Source organism: Patagioenas fasciata, chromosome 9 (assembly GCF_037038585.1).
Source record: "Patagioenas fasciata isolate bPatFas1 chromosome 9, bPatFas1.hap1, whole genome shotgun sequence".
Lineage (NCBI taxonomy): Eukaryota > Metazoa > Chordata > Aves > Columbiformes > Columbidae > Patagioenas > Patagioenas fasciata.
The window spans coordinates 10725272-10737509 of NC_092528.1; the positions used below are offsets into that span (position 1 = coordinate 10725272).

The window sequence follows — 12238 nt, forward strand, 5'->3', positions numbered from 1 at the left end:
AATACACACAAAACTCTGGTTTGTGGCCAAAAGTCCACGTGGACATAGAACAGGAGGGGGAAAAAATTTACATATTTTGAATAGTATTTCCCAACTGTTTCTTAGGAACTTCTTTCTTAATTTCAAATCAACAGTAGTCTCAAATCAACAGGGCTAGATCTGGGCTTAATGAGTTCCAGTGAAAAAAAAAATGGGACAACATTTCATTGTGCTGCCTTGCCATCTCCAATAAGTGATGTGTCCACGGCACATGTAGACCAGGTTGCTTATTTCTTACGGCTTTTATTAACCACTGATTGGTGTGTTGGTTCTGGATGCTAGGGTGGAATCAGGAGACCAGTTCCAATATCTTCTTACAGTTGCTGGTAAATCGTAGCTATTTTAAAAGATTGAGTATGACAGGTCAGAGAGAGAGGAACAAAGAGTTTCATTCATGGAAAAATCTTACTAGACTTCAAAGCAAGTCATATGAGAGATATATGAACACATATTTTTATAGCTTATGCCTAAATTAGAAACAAGATTAAAAATCTCAATGTCCCTCATGAACTCCTTCCTTTCTCTCCACATTCTCCTATTCATTTTGGATGATACACTGTCCCCTTTATTTTTTTCCTAGCCTTGTCTCTCTACTATTCCCATCGTGCTGCATCTTGGCTTCATGTTCACTTGTAACCATGTTAGATTCAGAGATGTGATGCACCAAGTTCTGGCACTTTGGAAATCTGGGAATTCCCAGCTATGAAGAGACCTCCTGCACACAAGGCTTTAGTAAAAAAAGCATAGGAAGAAAGAACAAACAGCAAAACCTAAGACTGCTTAAAATTATGGAGTTATGTGTCCAAAATGTTCCCAGTTTAAAGTAATGCAATCAAACTTAAATTGTCTAGGATTATTTTTAGTATTTTAGTTCTAGGAAGTACACAGAAACCATAACTACATGACTGTACGAAATCCCAAGAAATGGGGCTGCCTTCTCAGGGCACATACAAGCGCATCAGCCCTGCTGTAGGTTCTGGCTCAGTTATTTTATCTCAACCAACCTGCCTATGCCTCCCAGTAACTGCCTAAAAATAACTGTAGCAACAGAGTATTCAATAATGAGACTTAAAATTGCTCATATTTTAGAGGTGAATAAAATAAGAACATGCCACACATGCCATGTGCTTTTGTTACTACAGCATGGTTTCACAAACCTGTAGAGCTTCAGGGAGAGAAAGTACTTTTGGTCAGCAGCCTGAGCACTGGCTGCCTGCAGACAGAACCTCCGCACCCACCACTGCTCGAGGAGACGGACTTTGCTGTGAAGCTCAGCCTAGCAAAGGCAGACAACTGAGCTTTGGGCAAAAACGCGTGGCAAGACTCTTCTTTCTGGTTCACTTACCACCTTGACATATTTCAGAAAACAAGCTCAGCGTACTGCCCCACTGCTTCACTTCACAGGTGTCTCATCTGTCTGCTAGGTTCTGTTTTGGATCAGAAAGCTTTGGCACTGCCTCATGTACACGTTATGTCCTCCTCCCACTACAAAGGGTGGAGAGTCTTACGGGAGCAGTCGCTACCAGCCACTTCAGCTTCCTGAGCCCCAGTATACCAAGGCTTCACTGTATTGTGGCTCTGACTGTGCATCTCTGGGGGATGAAGACAAACAGTGCACCTGTACTCAAATGTCAATATTCAAACCTAATGGTACCACACATGTCAAATGATATCCCAACAAAATTAGTACAAAGGCAGAATATAGCTCTCCTAATAAGCAATGTACAAATGCACTTCATAACAGGGTAAGAAATGTGCCAATATGTCAGAGGCAAAAATCAGTAGGAAAAAGGCCATTTCCTCACACTCCGACTTTTGGAACTCACCCAGAACAATCTCACTGGGTGAGGCAGAAGCACTAGCCAGTTAACCAGCTGAACAGGAGGGAAAGAAAAAAAAGGGGAAGGGAAAGAAAAAGAAAGAATGAAAATGAGTGAAAACTGTTACCACATGAATACTTTCCACATTAATACATAGGGCCAGCAAAACTGGGCAGCTACATTAGAAACCGCTTTTGCACACTTGCAGAATTTAAGTTTTGAAGTAATCCAAGGCAGTCATTTTCTGAGACATAGTAAAATACAGATAGTGACTTTTGACTTTGAAAGAAGAAATAATAAGAGCAAAAGGCAAACTTCTAGTTGGATGAAAAACTCTGGCTGCACAGAAAACAATCTCTAAAAGACATAAAGGAAGCCACAGCAGTTACTTGGATTTACATCTGTGTAACAGAACAGAATTTAAACGAGACAGTGAGGTATCCCTACATGGTAGCAACTGCTTTACTGGTAGGTATAAACAAGTTTATAGCCTCAGAAGATTGCAGTCTCCCTTGCCATACAGGAAAAGAAAATAGTTTCTTTTAGAGGAACTCAGAGTTACTCAACAAAATTAATCTTCTAAAACAGGAAATCCCTGCCAAGACAGGTGGAACTATAATATGCTGGTTGTGCAGCTGGGGAACGTGAAAAATGGGATTTCCGTGTTCCCTTCGCACTTACCAAAAACAGAGCGCAAATACTGTAGATAAAACACACAGCTGAAAAATCGGGTTGGGGGGGAGGATGAGGAAAGGCAAGTTAAAAAGTTGAAAGGAAGACTGTAAAAATCACTTAGGTCATTCACGAGAAAGTTCCCTACGGTATTAACTAAGGTTTGAGCCCTTCTGAGGAAGTTACCATCACTTTGCGAGCTTAGTTATAGAACAAAGAGAATTCATCTGTATCTGTATCATACGAAACAAAGTTGAGAGGACACTTTGCTGACTTCTGATGTCACCTGCACTCCTGAAGGAGCCCTGTCATGGGTACTGACAACACCAGCTTTTCTCAGTCATCGCTTTGTTCTCTATAATTGTATTTTTAAGTATAGTTTACACTGTTAGTCATTGGACCATGTCACAAAAGATGAATGGCAGGACAGAAATTTATTTGCCATTGAAATAATATCTGGGTTAAAAGTCAAGACAGAAATAGACATTCCTTTTTAATGTTTACTTGTCTGCAGCATTTTAATTGGGGAGGCATGTAGGGAAAAGGGATATAAGCAGTTATTTACATTGCTTCACATTTCTGTGTTTGTAATAGGAAGCAAAAAGTCTTAGGGACACATGTTACTTTCTCGTGAATTTATATTTTATTGCTCCATTTTCAAAAGTCATGAAGCCCACAAGACACTTTAGTAGTCAATGTAATGCAGTACCGCACAACAAACGTACGCTTGCAATACATGCAATGGAAGCAGTAAAATGAGTAAGATTACGTAGCTTGTCTTCCATTTCAACCTGGAGATATATATATTCACCAAAACAGATGTCCATCAAGGCCACAAAAGCAATTTAATGCTTACATGTATGCTGACAATATTATGTCAGAGCTGTGAGTAACCTGACGAAGGAGGCTGTAGGTAGAACAGAAGTGCAAGCTGGTCCCAAATGTCCATATCTTCTTCACCACCATTAAGTCCATTCGCAGTCTGGCCTCTGTGATCCAGGCTGCTACACTCAATATTGAAAGTAAACACATAGGAACAATGGAAAACTATTTTCCTCCTGGCCATATTGGTGAGACAAGGTGTTTAATTGAATGAGAAGACAAAAACTATCCTGTGATTTAGCAGACATGTTCCTCCTCTTAAGAAGTATTGGGAAGACACAGAAATTAATGTAAGGCAACGTTGCAATGCTAAGATAATGTCACCATGTTTTGCTTTCTACAAGACAAAATGAAAGCCCTGTTTTTGGTTGCTATGTTAAGTAAGGGGGGAAACTATTTTATTTAAAAAGTGATCCTAAATTTCTGGCAAAGTACAAGGTTTAGGTTGGTGGTAAAAGGAATTCGTGTCAGCTGGAAAAGGGCATCTGTGTGAAAGATTAATAATAATGAAAACAAACACTTTAAAAAGTAGAAGTAATGCTTGTCGAATTTATCATCACCTGCAAGACTGGTTATGTTAATAATCCTTCACATTAGGCCAAGTACACTGAAAATAATTAATAGTTCGCAACCTTCCCACAGAAGTTTCAGTGCCAATGTTTTGACTGATTACAATAAATAAAAAAATATAATCCCAAATATTCAGACCTTGAACACAAATTCCTTATATCTGAGAAACTTCCATGAAAACTAATACTAAACCTATCTCTCACAGCATCACCCTGGGAAGGGTAATTGAGCTCCTGAGTCAGTGTGTCACTGGGGAGTTCCGATCTCACTGCTCACAACTCTTTAAATAAAGTCCATTCTGTACAAGAAATGGAGAGGCTGACTTGATGTATACGCACAGAGGCACCAGCACTGAGTTCCGCTGGGCTGCCACAATGCTCAGGAGTCAAAGGGTGAGAACCAGGGTACTGTGATGCCTTCAGAAAAAAATTCAGAGCTTAGATGATATGATATTTAGGGGGTGCTCATTAAATCCTGGAGTCTACCTGTCCCACTGAGCAAGTTCTTTCGTCCTCTTGTCTGAAGTAGCTGTGAAACAATGGTCAATTGGTAACGTGTCTCAAGCCAGCAGTGAGGTACATCTGCAAGGACACAGGACTGTGAGAGAGAATGAAGAGGAAGAGAAGGAAATGGAGAAGAAAGCAAAAGATGGAAGTGAGGAAGGTCAGAAGGTTGTTTATACATTTACAATATCTCTAAAATAAAGTCACACCCCAGAGAGATGCAGGTGGCAAACTAATTCCATTAGAAAAACCACAATAGTTCAGAGACAAGGTTAATTTTGCCAAGTATCCTGTTTCCAGCACTGCCCATGTCCAGATGTTGCAGAGGAAGGTTCCCAGCCACAGTGTTTGACAAGCTTGAATGTAATTCCTGCAGGATAGGCCAGAAAAGTGTTGCTAAAATTCACTACCAACTTAGAGAAACATGATGCAAGGCAGAAAATAAGACTCACTACTTGAAACATGGCATCCCCAGTCATGAAGTTTAGAACCTGCTCATGACATTTTTCCCTGAAAACAGCACTTGGTACAGCAAACAGCATCCCAGCAGAACTCCCAGGTCCTAAAAACTTCCATGTATGCCTCATAAGTGTGGGAAATAAACCTGGCTACTCACCGCTCTGTTAGGCTAGGAAATAGGAAACCAGCGTACAAAAATCCACGAAGGCATGAAAGGGACTAGTATTGCCACATACACCATGTAGGCTTTTGCACCAAAGCAAAAAGATTTATACAAGCCACCTACTCTCTGGGAAGAAAGTGCCACACCAGGATGACGTGGCAGTTGGGGTTTCATTCATGGATGCTGTCAAGGCAAGAAACAGACAAGACTGACTGCATTCATTTCTCATCCCTCCATTAATACTGAATCTTAATAACTGCTGCCTGGGGCTGCTGAAAAAACTCCCTTCATGATGTTTTCCTACTGAAAATCACGGCTCTACAAGGAAAAAAAAAAAAAGCTTTCCACTCAAAACACTCTGTCTGGTACTGGTATTTCAGTGTTTTATTTCTAAAACCACCAGATCTACTATGTTTTTCAACAAAAACTTGGCTTTGAAGCAGTGCCTCACTGGAGCTGTGGTTCAGTCGCCCGGATGCACTCGCCAGAGCACAGCTCCCACCAGGCGGTGGGAGATCACCCAACGGGGAGATGACGACACAGCTGGGGACATACAGCCTGGCCAGGGAAGCCTGTCTGCAGTTGAGTCAAAGCTGTCAATCAAAAGTATTCAAAACTTAAAAAAAATATACTGCAAGTGTTGGTAAAAGTAATATGCTTCGCTTTAAAATTTTCAGCAAAATAATGCATTTGGTGATCAGGTCTGCTCTTCACCGTTTTTGGAGACCCTTGAGGCTGTCACTGCTAAAGATGAAGCCAATTACATCAGGAGACAGGAGGCCCCAGCAACAGGAGCCCCAGCCCAGCACTGCCAGACTCTTCTCATGCTTGGGAATTGCAAGTACTTGGCTGCTCCTTCCACTTTCTTCCCCTCCTCATGCAGCCCAACTCCAGTACCTGTCCATGGTTATTGCCAAAATGGACTAAGCTCACCAGGGAATGTTGCGCAACATCTGGATAACATCAAAGATTAACTCGCTGATCTTTGTATTTAATGTACAAAAACTATTACTGGAACACCACTTTCAAATGTTTAACAGATCTGATCTGGAGGCAACAGATCACCCATAGTGGCTCAGTAGTTCTCTGAACTCTCTTACAGGACGTAAAGTCTGCAAGAAGCCAAGTGCACGGATGTGTGTGCAATCAAGGCTCTGCTCTTATCAGACCACTCCCAGTCTGACCATGCATTAACAGGTAGTTGACTCAAGTAACCTCCTACATGTTACAATTGCCAGCAAAATATAATAACCCGAAACTGAAAATAAAAATTCCAATCTGACAGACAAACTTGCTGATAATTCTGAGACGAGCTCATACAATGAGACACTGGTTGTCTCAGTGCTCCAAGAGAGCAGCTTAATTGGAAAAGAAAAACAGGGTGATTAATCACAGCTAAGGAAAACACCTTGCTACAGAAGACAGGCAACATTAATGCGTCACATTATTAAAAAATTTGAGGTTACAGTTCAGGACAGCACATTTGGAAAACATTAAAGGAAAAAGGTATGAAATGTTGCTTAATTGGTGAATTCTTCTCATTAGCACCCTAAACGGTTTGACACATGCTGGCAGGCAGGAGGTGTTGGCTTCAGACACACTGTCAGCCACACTTCCCCACTCCCCGCAGCTGCCAGACCTTCCTGGGGTTTGGAAGTTTCCCTCCTGGAGGCCCTGTTCCCATTGCTCTCTGCTAAATTAACCTCTGTAGTCACAGCTCCTTGGCAGGATTGATTTTTTTTCTCCTTGTTTTCTTTTTGATGCAGCAGCATCCGATCTTTTTCAATCGCAACGCCTCTTCTCATCCCCTCCTCTCAAAAAATGGAAAGAGACCCCATAAGCACCTCCAGGGAGGGAGGATTCACCTCCTGGAGATGCACCACGGTGAAAGACTGGGAAGCCGCTCAACCAGCATCCGCTGAAGTGGGACAGAGGAGCTTCTCATAAAATTAAAAAGCCCTAGGCGCTAGCAAGAGGGAGGGGACTACAATCAGAGTCCCCACAGCCAGGAAGGAGCCGGTTGTTAGTAAACTGGAGCAGGGACGAACTCATCTCTGCCGCCGCAGAAGCCGATGCCCGGCCGGGCGCTGTCACGGCAGAGGACCAGGCAGGACCAGGCAGTCCCGGTCCCTCAGCCCGGGTTATTCCGTAGCGCCCAGCGCAGAGCGGCGCCGCCCCCGCGATCCTGTGCCGAGGAGCGCTCAGCGGCAGTTCAACCCCGTCAGCCACACAGCCCAGCCGGGAAGGAAAGCCGCCCGCCGCGCCACGGGCTCTCCGTCCTGGGAGGGGGTCGGGGGAAAGGTAAAAAGTGAAATAGAGAACAAGACCCGCTGTCCTACCCGGCTCTGCTGGCGGGGGCCCGTCTCCCGCAAGCTCGCACCGACACGGCGTCCCCGGCCCGGGCTGCCCGCCCCACCCCGGGGCCGACCGGCCGCCTCCGCCTCCTTCGCCTCTTCCTCCTCCTCTTCCTCGGCCCTGCCCCGGAGCAAAGGCACATTTACTCGTAAAGGTTATTTGGCATGGAGTATCCCGGGCTGCAGCGGGGCTGCCGGCACCCTGCTCCCCCCAAGGGCTCTTGTACAGTTCCTGTTCTCTTCCCAGGCGTTGGTCTTTCGGGAGCACCTCGGGGCGAGAGGGAACCCAGCGGTGGCCCTGCCTGCGTGTCACCGCCGTGCCCAGCCCTGCCCGTGCCCCGGGACAGCAACTCACCTTCGCCCTGCGTGGAACAGCAGGCCAGCCCCCAAAATTTACAAGCATGATTTTTTTCAGTGATGGCTTTGCACTTGGTAGTAAAATATTAATTAATGCTAAATGCTATCCAGACATTCCTTACTTTCTCCCCCTCTGTCTCTTTTTATTGCAATAAAATCTGCCGGTTCATTGAGTGCCAGTCTCCAGTTCCCCCAGAGGAACTGGCTGGAAAGGACCAGGTAATATGTGACACCGATGGGTGATGCAGGGCCCAAGTCTGCCGCGGCTAACTGAAGGCACTGCACCCTGCCATCTCACACCTCCTCCTCCCAGCCAGGTCTCACAGTGGTGAATTGAGCTGCCCATCCACAGTGCATGCCTTTCCCACAAATGTCATGTGTGCCACAGCCGTCTGCCCAGCACAAAATTCACACAGGAGCCCCTTGTCAGCCCCTTAGGCTGACACATGTCATCCCACAGGCACCACCCTGCAAGACGAGGGACACTCTGGCCTGCCTGAGCCAGCACAGCACTGCTGCATGTTTCACAGGCAGCAGCAGCAGCAACCAGCTACCCAGACACCTCACTAACCTCCAGCCAGTCATCAAAACAGCTTCATCCAAAGCACCGTCCCCTGCACTTCAGTAGCATCTGGTGCCAGCCTTCACTAGCAGCACACCCACTAAGTGTTGGGCCACTGCGGGAGATGGTGCTTTAGTGAGTCAAAACCTGTAACTTCAGGTGTAGTGTTCACAGATGTGCAAATCCAGTCATCACATTTGGCAACATGTCAGATGGTAGCTCTGCGACTGCAGGCTATGTTTGGTGGGAAGACCAAGGGGTGTCCTCTAGGAGACAGAAGGCAACTGTTAGAGCTGAGAGAGGGACAGTAAGCAGCCCCCACAGAAGGGATGGCCTCAATCATGGAGACCAAAGACAAAGGTGGCTTCTAATAAAAGCCTGAATCTAAAAAAATGCCCTTGTAGGAGGATTGGGACATCCCACAGAGCAAGTTGAACCTTGTATTCCTGTTTTATTGACTGTCATAAGCAGCAAGAATGGTGTTCGTCAGCAGAAGAACATGGGTTAATGGTCTCTTGTAAATTATAGTACTTGGAGGAAGGTTTAATGAGAATTTTCAAACATACAAGGTTGAAAAGTATGTTAAAAATGCAGCAACATCGTATTTTTGAAGCCTGACATTCTTTTAATGCTTTGCATGAGCAATAGCTTGCAATGAACAATAGCAATTCTAAACCCCCTCTTACAGCTGTGCTGCTCACAAACTGGTCTGAGCAGGGCCAGTGTCACAGAACAAAAGAACCCAAAGCTGCCTCCACCTGGAGTTTCCTTTCCCAGGCTCCTCTGGAGACCATGCTTATGGGTTTGCTTTGCAGATGCGCAGTGCCAGAGCTCTTCCCTCTCCCTGTCTCCTGGAATGAGCAGAGCCCTCCCTCCCCACTGACAGAGAACAAAATATAGCCAGCAGTAGCTTCCTTGCCATTTCTTGCAGCGTGTCGGTTCCCCTTCCCTGAACAAATATCCCTGCCTACCACTCATAGTACCACACTGCAACATCACCCTCCCACAGGGAGAAGGGCTTTGGGGCACTCTGCACATGCAGCTTCTACCTGAATTGTAGAAATAATAAAGCCAGAGTTCAAACAAAAATGTATCTGGCTTAAACCCACATCACAAGAAGACACAACCTTCATCTGCCTGCTGGTTGTGTCCTCTGCATTGCCCCCTCCATAGCACAGCTCCAAGCTTCTTACCCACCAGATGAGTGAACTAACCCAGACTAAACCAGAGCTTTCTCCTTCTTTTCCCAGTGTACTTGTGACTTCTTAACAAACACCTTCTTAAAGGAAAAAGAAGATAACCTGTTGGTTTCTTTCAGCACAGAAGAGCCAGTACTCACTTCTATACCCGGCAGTGGTCGTTTAATAATCTAAATTCAGGCACCTATTCTAATGCCTGTATAAATCAACAGCAGATGTGATAAAAGCCTTGTAAGCAGCTGAGAAGGAATAATTAGGAGAAACAATTTCAGACAGGACCTTCTGAAGTGTTCTCCACCAGTAAGTCTCAAAGATTGCTGGTGCTTTTGAGTTCATATCAGAACTGACAGACTTTGATTGAGGTATTGCTCTTCTTGAAAGGACTTTTGACAGCACCTTACCAGCAGCTTTCATGGCAACTGTAGGTTAAACCATGCTTTGAAAGGACTCTACTTCCTTTCAACATCCCGGTATGAACTAGAATAATTCCACCTACAGGAAGGGAGCTAATGTGTTGACTTAAAAATCACAGAGAACCAACCAGTGCAAAGGCACTGCTTCCTCTACTTCTCTACTGAGTATCCCTACGACAGTTCCTTGATCCAAACTTCCAGTTTCCTTCCACAGAGCGTGGCTAATACTTCTTCCACCCTCCACACACTGTGACTAAGGCTTTTCCCCACACACTGCACACAGCACCTAAGCATTGCCTGAAAGGAGGATAAGAAGCACTAAGGTACTGCAGAGACAAGTCTGACTTCTTCAGTTTCTTGCTCTTGCTGTGAAGAAATCTTATTTTGAATGTTCACTAGCATAGTTGGATTTTTCAGTCTGCAGACAGCTTGTCTGCCCAGCCTAACTTATATACTCCTAAACACAGTTTCATCTCACCTAGTTGTCACTTATCAGCGTATTTAGCACTCCTCAGATACTGACAATCCATGCCTCTCCCTCACCACTTCCCAGAATCTTTTGTATTCTTGTCACTATCTAGTGCTGCCTGTTATTCTTCTTGCTTTTTCTTTTTACTGTTATCTCTCATTACACACCTTGAGGATGGCAAGTTTCCTGGAAGAAGGCTTACAGAAAAAGATCTTGCCTCACTCCCTGAGTAAGTAATGGATCCAGGAGCTATTTGCATGCTTTTTGATAAGCAATAACAATGTCCTGATGGTCCTGTAAAGTCCACAAAGAACTGGGTTTATGTTGTTCCGTATTTCTTGCTTGTCTATGCTTGCCCAATTCTAATCAAGTAATAGTATTAAACATACTTTTCCATATTGTTATAATATTATTTGGAGGAAAAAGCAGTATAGTACTCCTGAATTTAGCTGTTAAAGAGATTATATTGCCAATACTTAGCATTTAAAAATCATGCAAATGACTTGAAAAGTATGATGATTTCATATTCATTATCAGTTAATTTCTGCCTGAACTATTAGGTTACAGCTGCATCTCATTCCTAAGTTTTTTTTTTCGTGCAATCATTAGGGCAAAAAATATATTTTTATAATGTATTACTAATTTAAATTATTTACTTTTTTATAAGGATGACAACTGGGTTTTTGGTGGTTTTAGTTTTTAAGGTTGATATTTTCTCTTATAAACATAACTTTAAAGATCCGGAATCTCACAAGAAAACTCAAAACCAGAAAACACCCCCCTCGCATCCACACACCCAGCAGCAGATGTGCTAAGAGTAGTGTCTGGCAATACCACCGAGAGCTCTGACTCCCTTGGCACACACAGCAACTCCGTGAATGGGGAGTGGGAATGCTCAGCATTTTGCTTTTGCTGTGGGAAGAGGAAAAGGCAGGCAAAACCAACCATTCCTATAAAGCACAGGAGCAATCCCCAGGTAGTGAGCAGCGCTGGAGAAGCCTTCAGAGCAAACCATGGGCGGATGGAGGCTGAGCAGAGGGAAGATGGTGGCAGGTTGAGAAACTGGCACGTTCCTCACGGACATTTCCCTTTCAGTAAGTGATCTTTGCATATCATGAACACAGCAGATTTCTGAGTGTTTCTTACTCTTTAGCTAAGAAGTATGAAAGTAAGATTAGGCTATGAAATGACTGACTACTGGTAGACAACCATTTGCTGTTAGCAACGTGCATGACTACTCCTGAAAAAAATAGCCAAAATTCTCTCAGAGGCAGATTGTGAGATTTTAATTGTTTTTACTCAGACTATATTCACATCAGCCTGTGCTGACCACAAAGGCCAAACTAAGCTAAGCCACAGTCTTGAGAGAAGATTCAGGCAGCTGTGAGGAGAGAGCACACTAACTGCCTCTGCAGAGGCTGCCGTTTGCTTTCAGGGACTGGGTTATTGCTCTGGTGGGAGCTCTCTTGTTCCTGCTAATTTCGTTCTTTCATTTTTCATTAGACACTCAACCTGTAATGACTTTCAAAGTGCCTAATTTCAAGTTTCGTCTTACTAACAGCACTTACCAAGCCCTAGCACTTCGTAAATACCTGTAACACACCTGCTGTGAAACTCAGTTTAGATTACATTATAAAAACTTTCAATTTGGTCAGCTAAAGTCGGTTGGTCACCTGTCAGTCCTTAACAGTCCTATTTATCCTTTCTCTGACATTCACGTGGTACAGTGCCTCTTGCAGTCTATTAGTTTTTGGTTCTTCTAACTGTTAAAATCAA

General features: G+C 44.1%; 1 protein-coding gene across 1 annotated transcript in view; it reads right to left on the bottom strand.

Annotated features, from left to right (window-relative positions):
* The window catches only part of PIK3CB (phosphatidylinositol-4,5-bisphosphate 3-kinase catalytic subunit beta), a 91156-nt gene extending 83604 nt beyond the window's left edge, over positions 1-7552 (bottom strand). Inside the window, exon 1 of the mRNA XM_065845025.2 lies at positions 7448-7552. The gene's annotated coding sequence lies outside the window, so the exon portion shown is untranslated. The remainder of the gene's footprint in view (positions 1-7447) is intronic.
* Positions 7553-12238: the final 4686 nt, after the last annotated feature.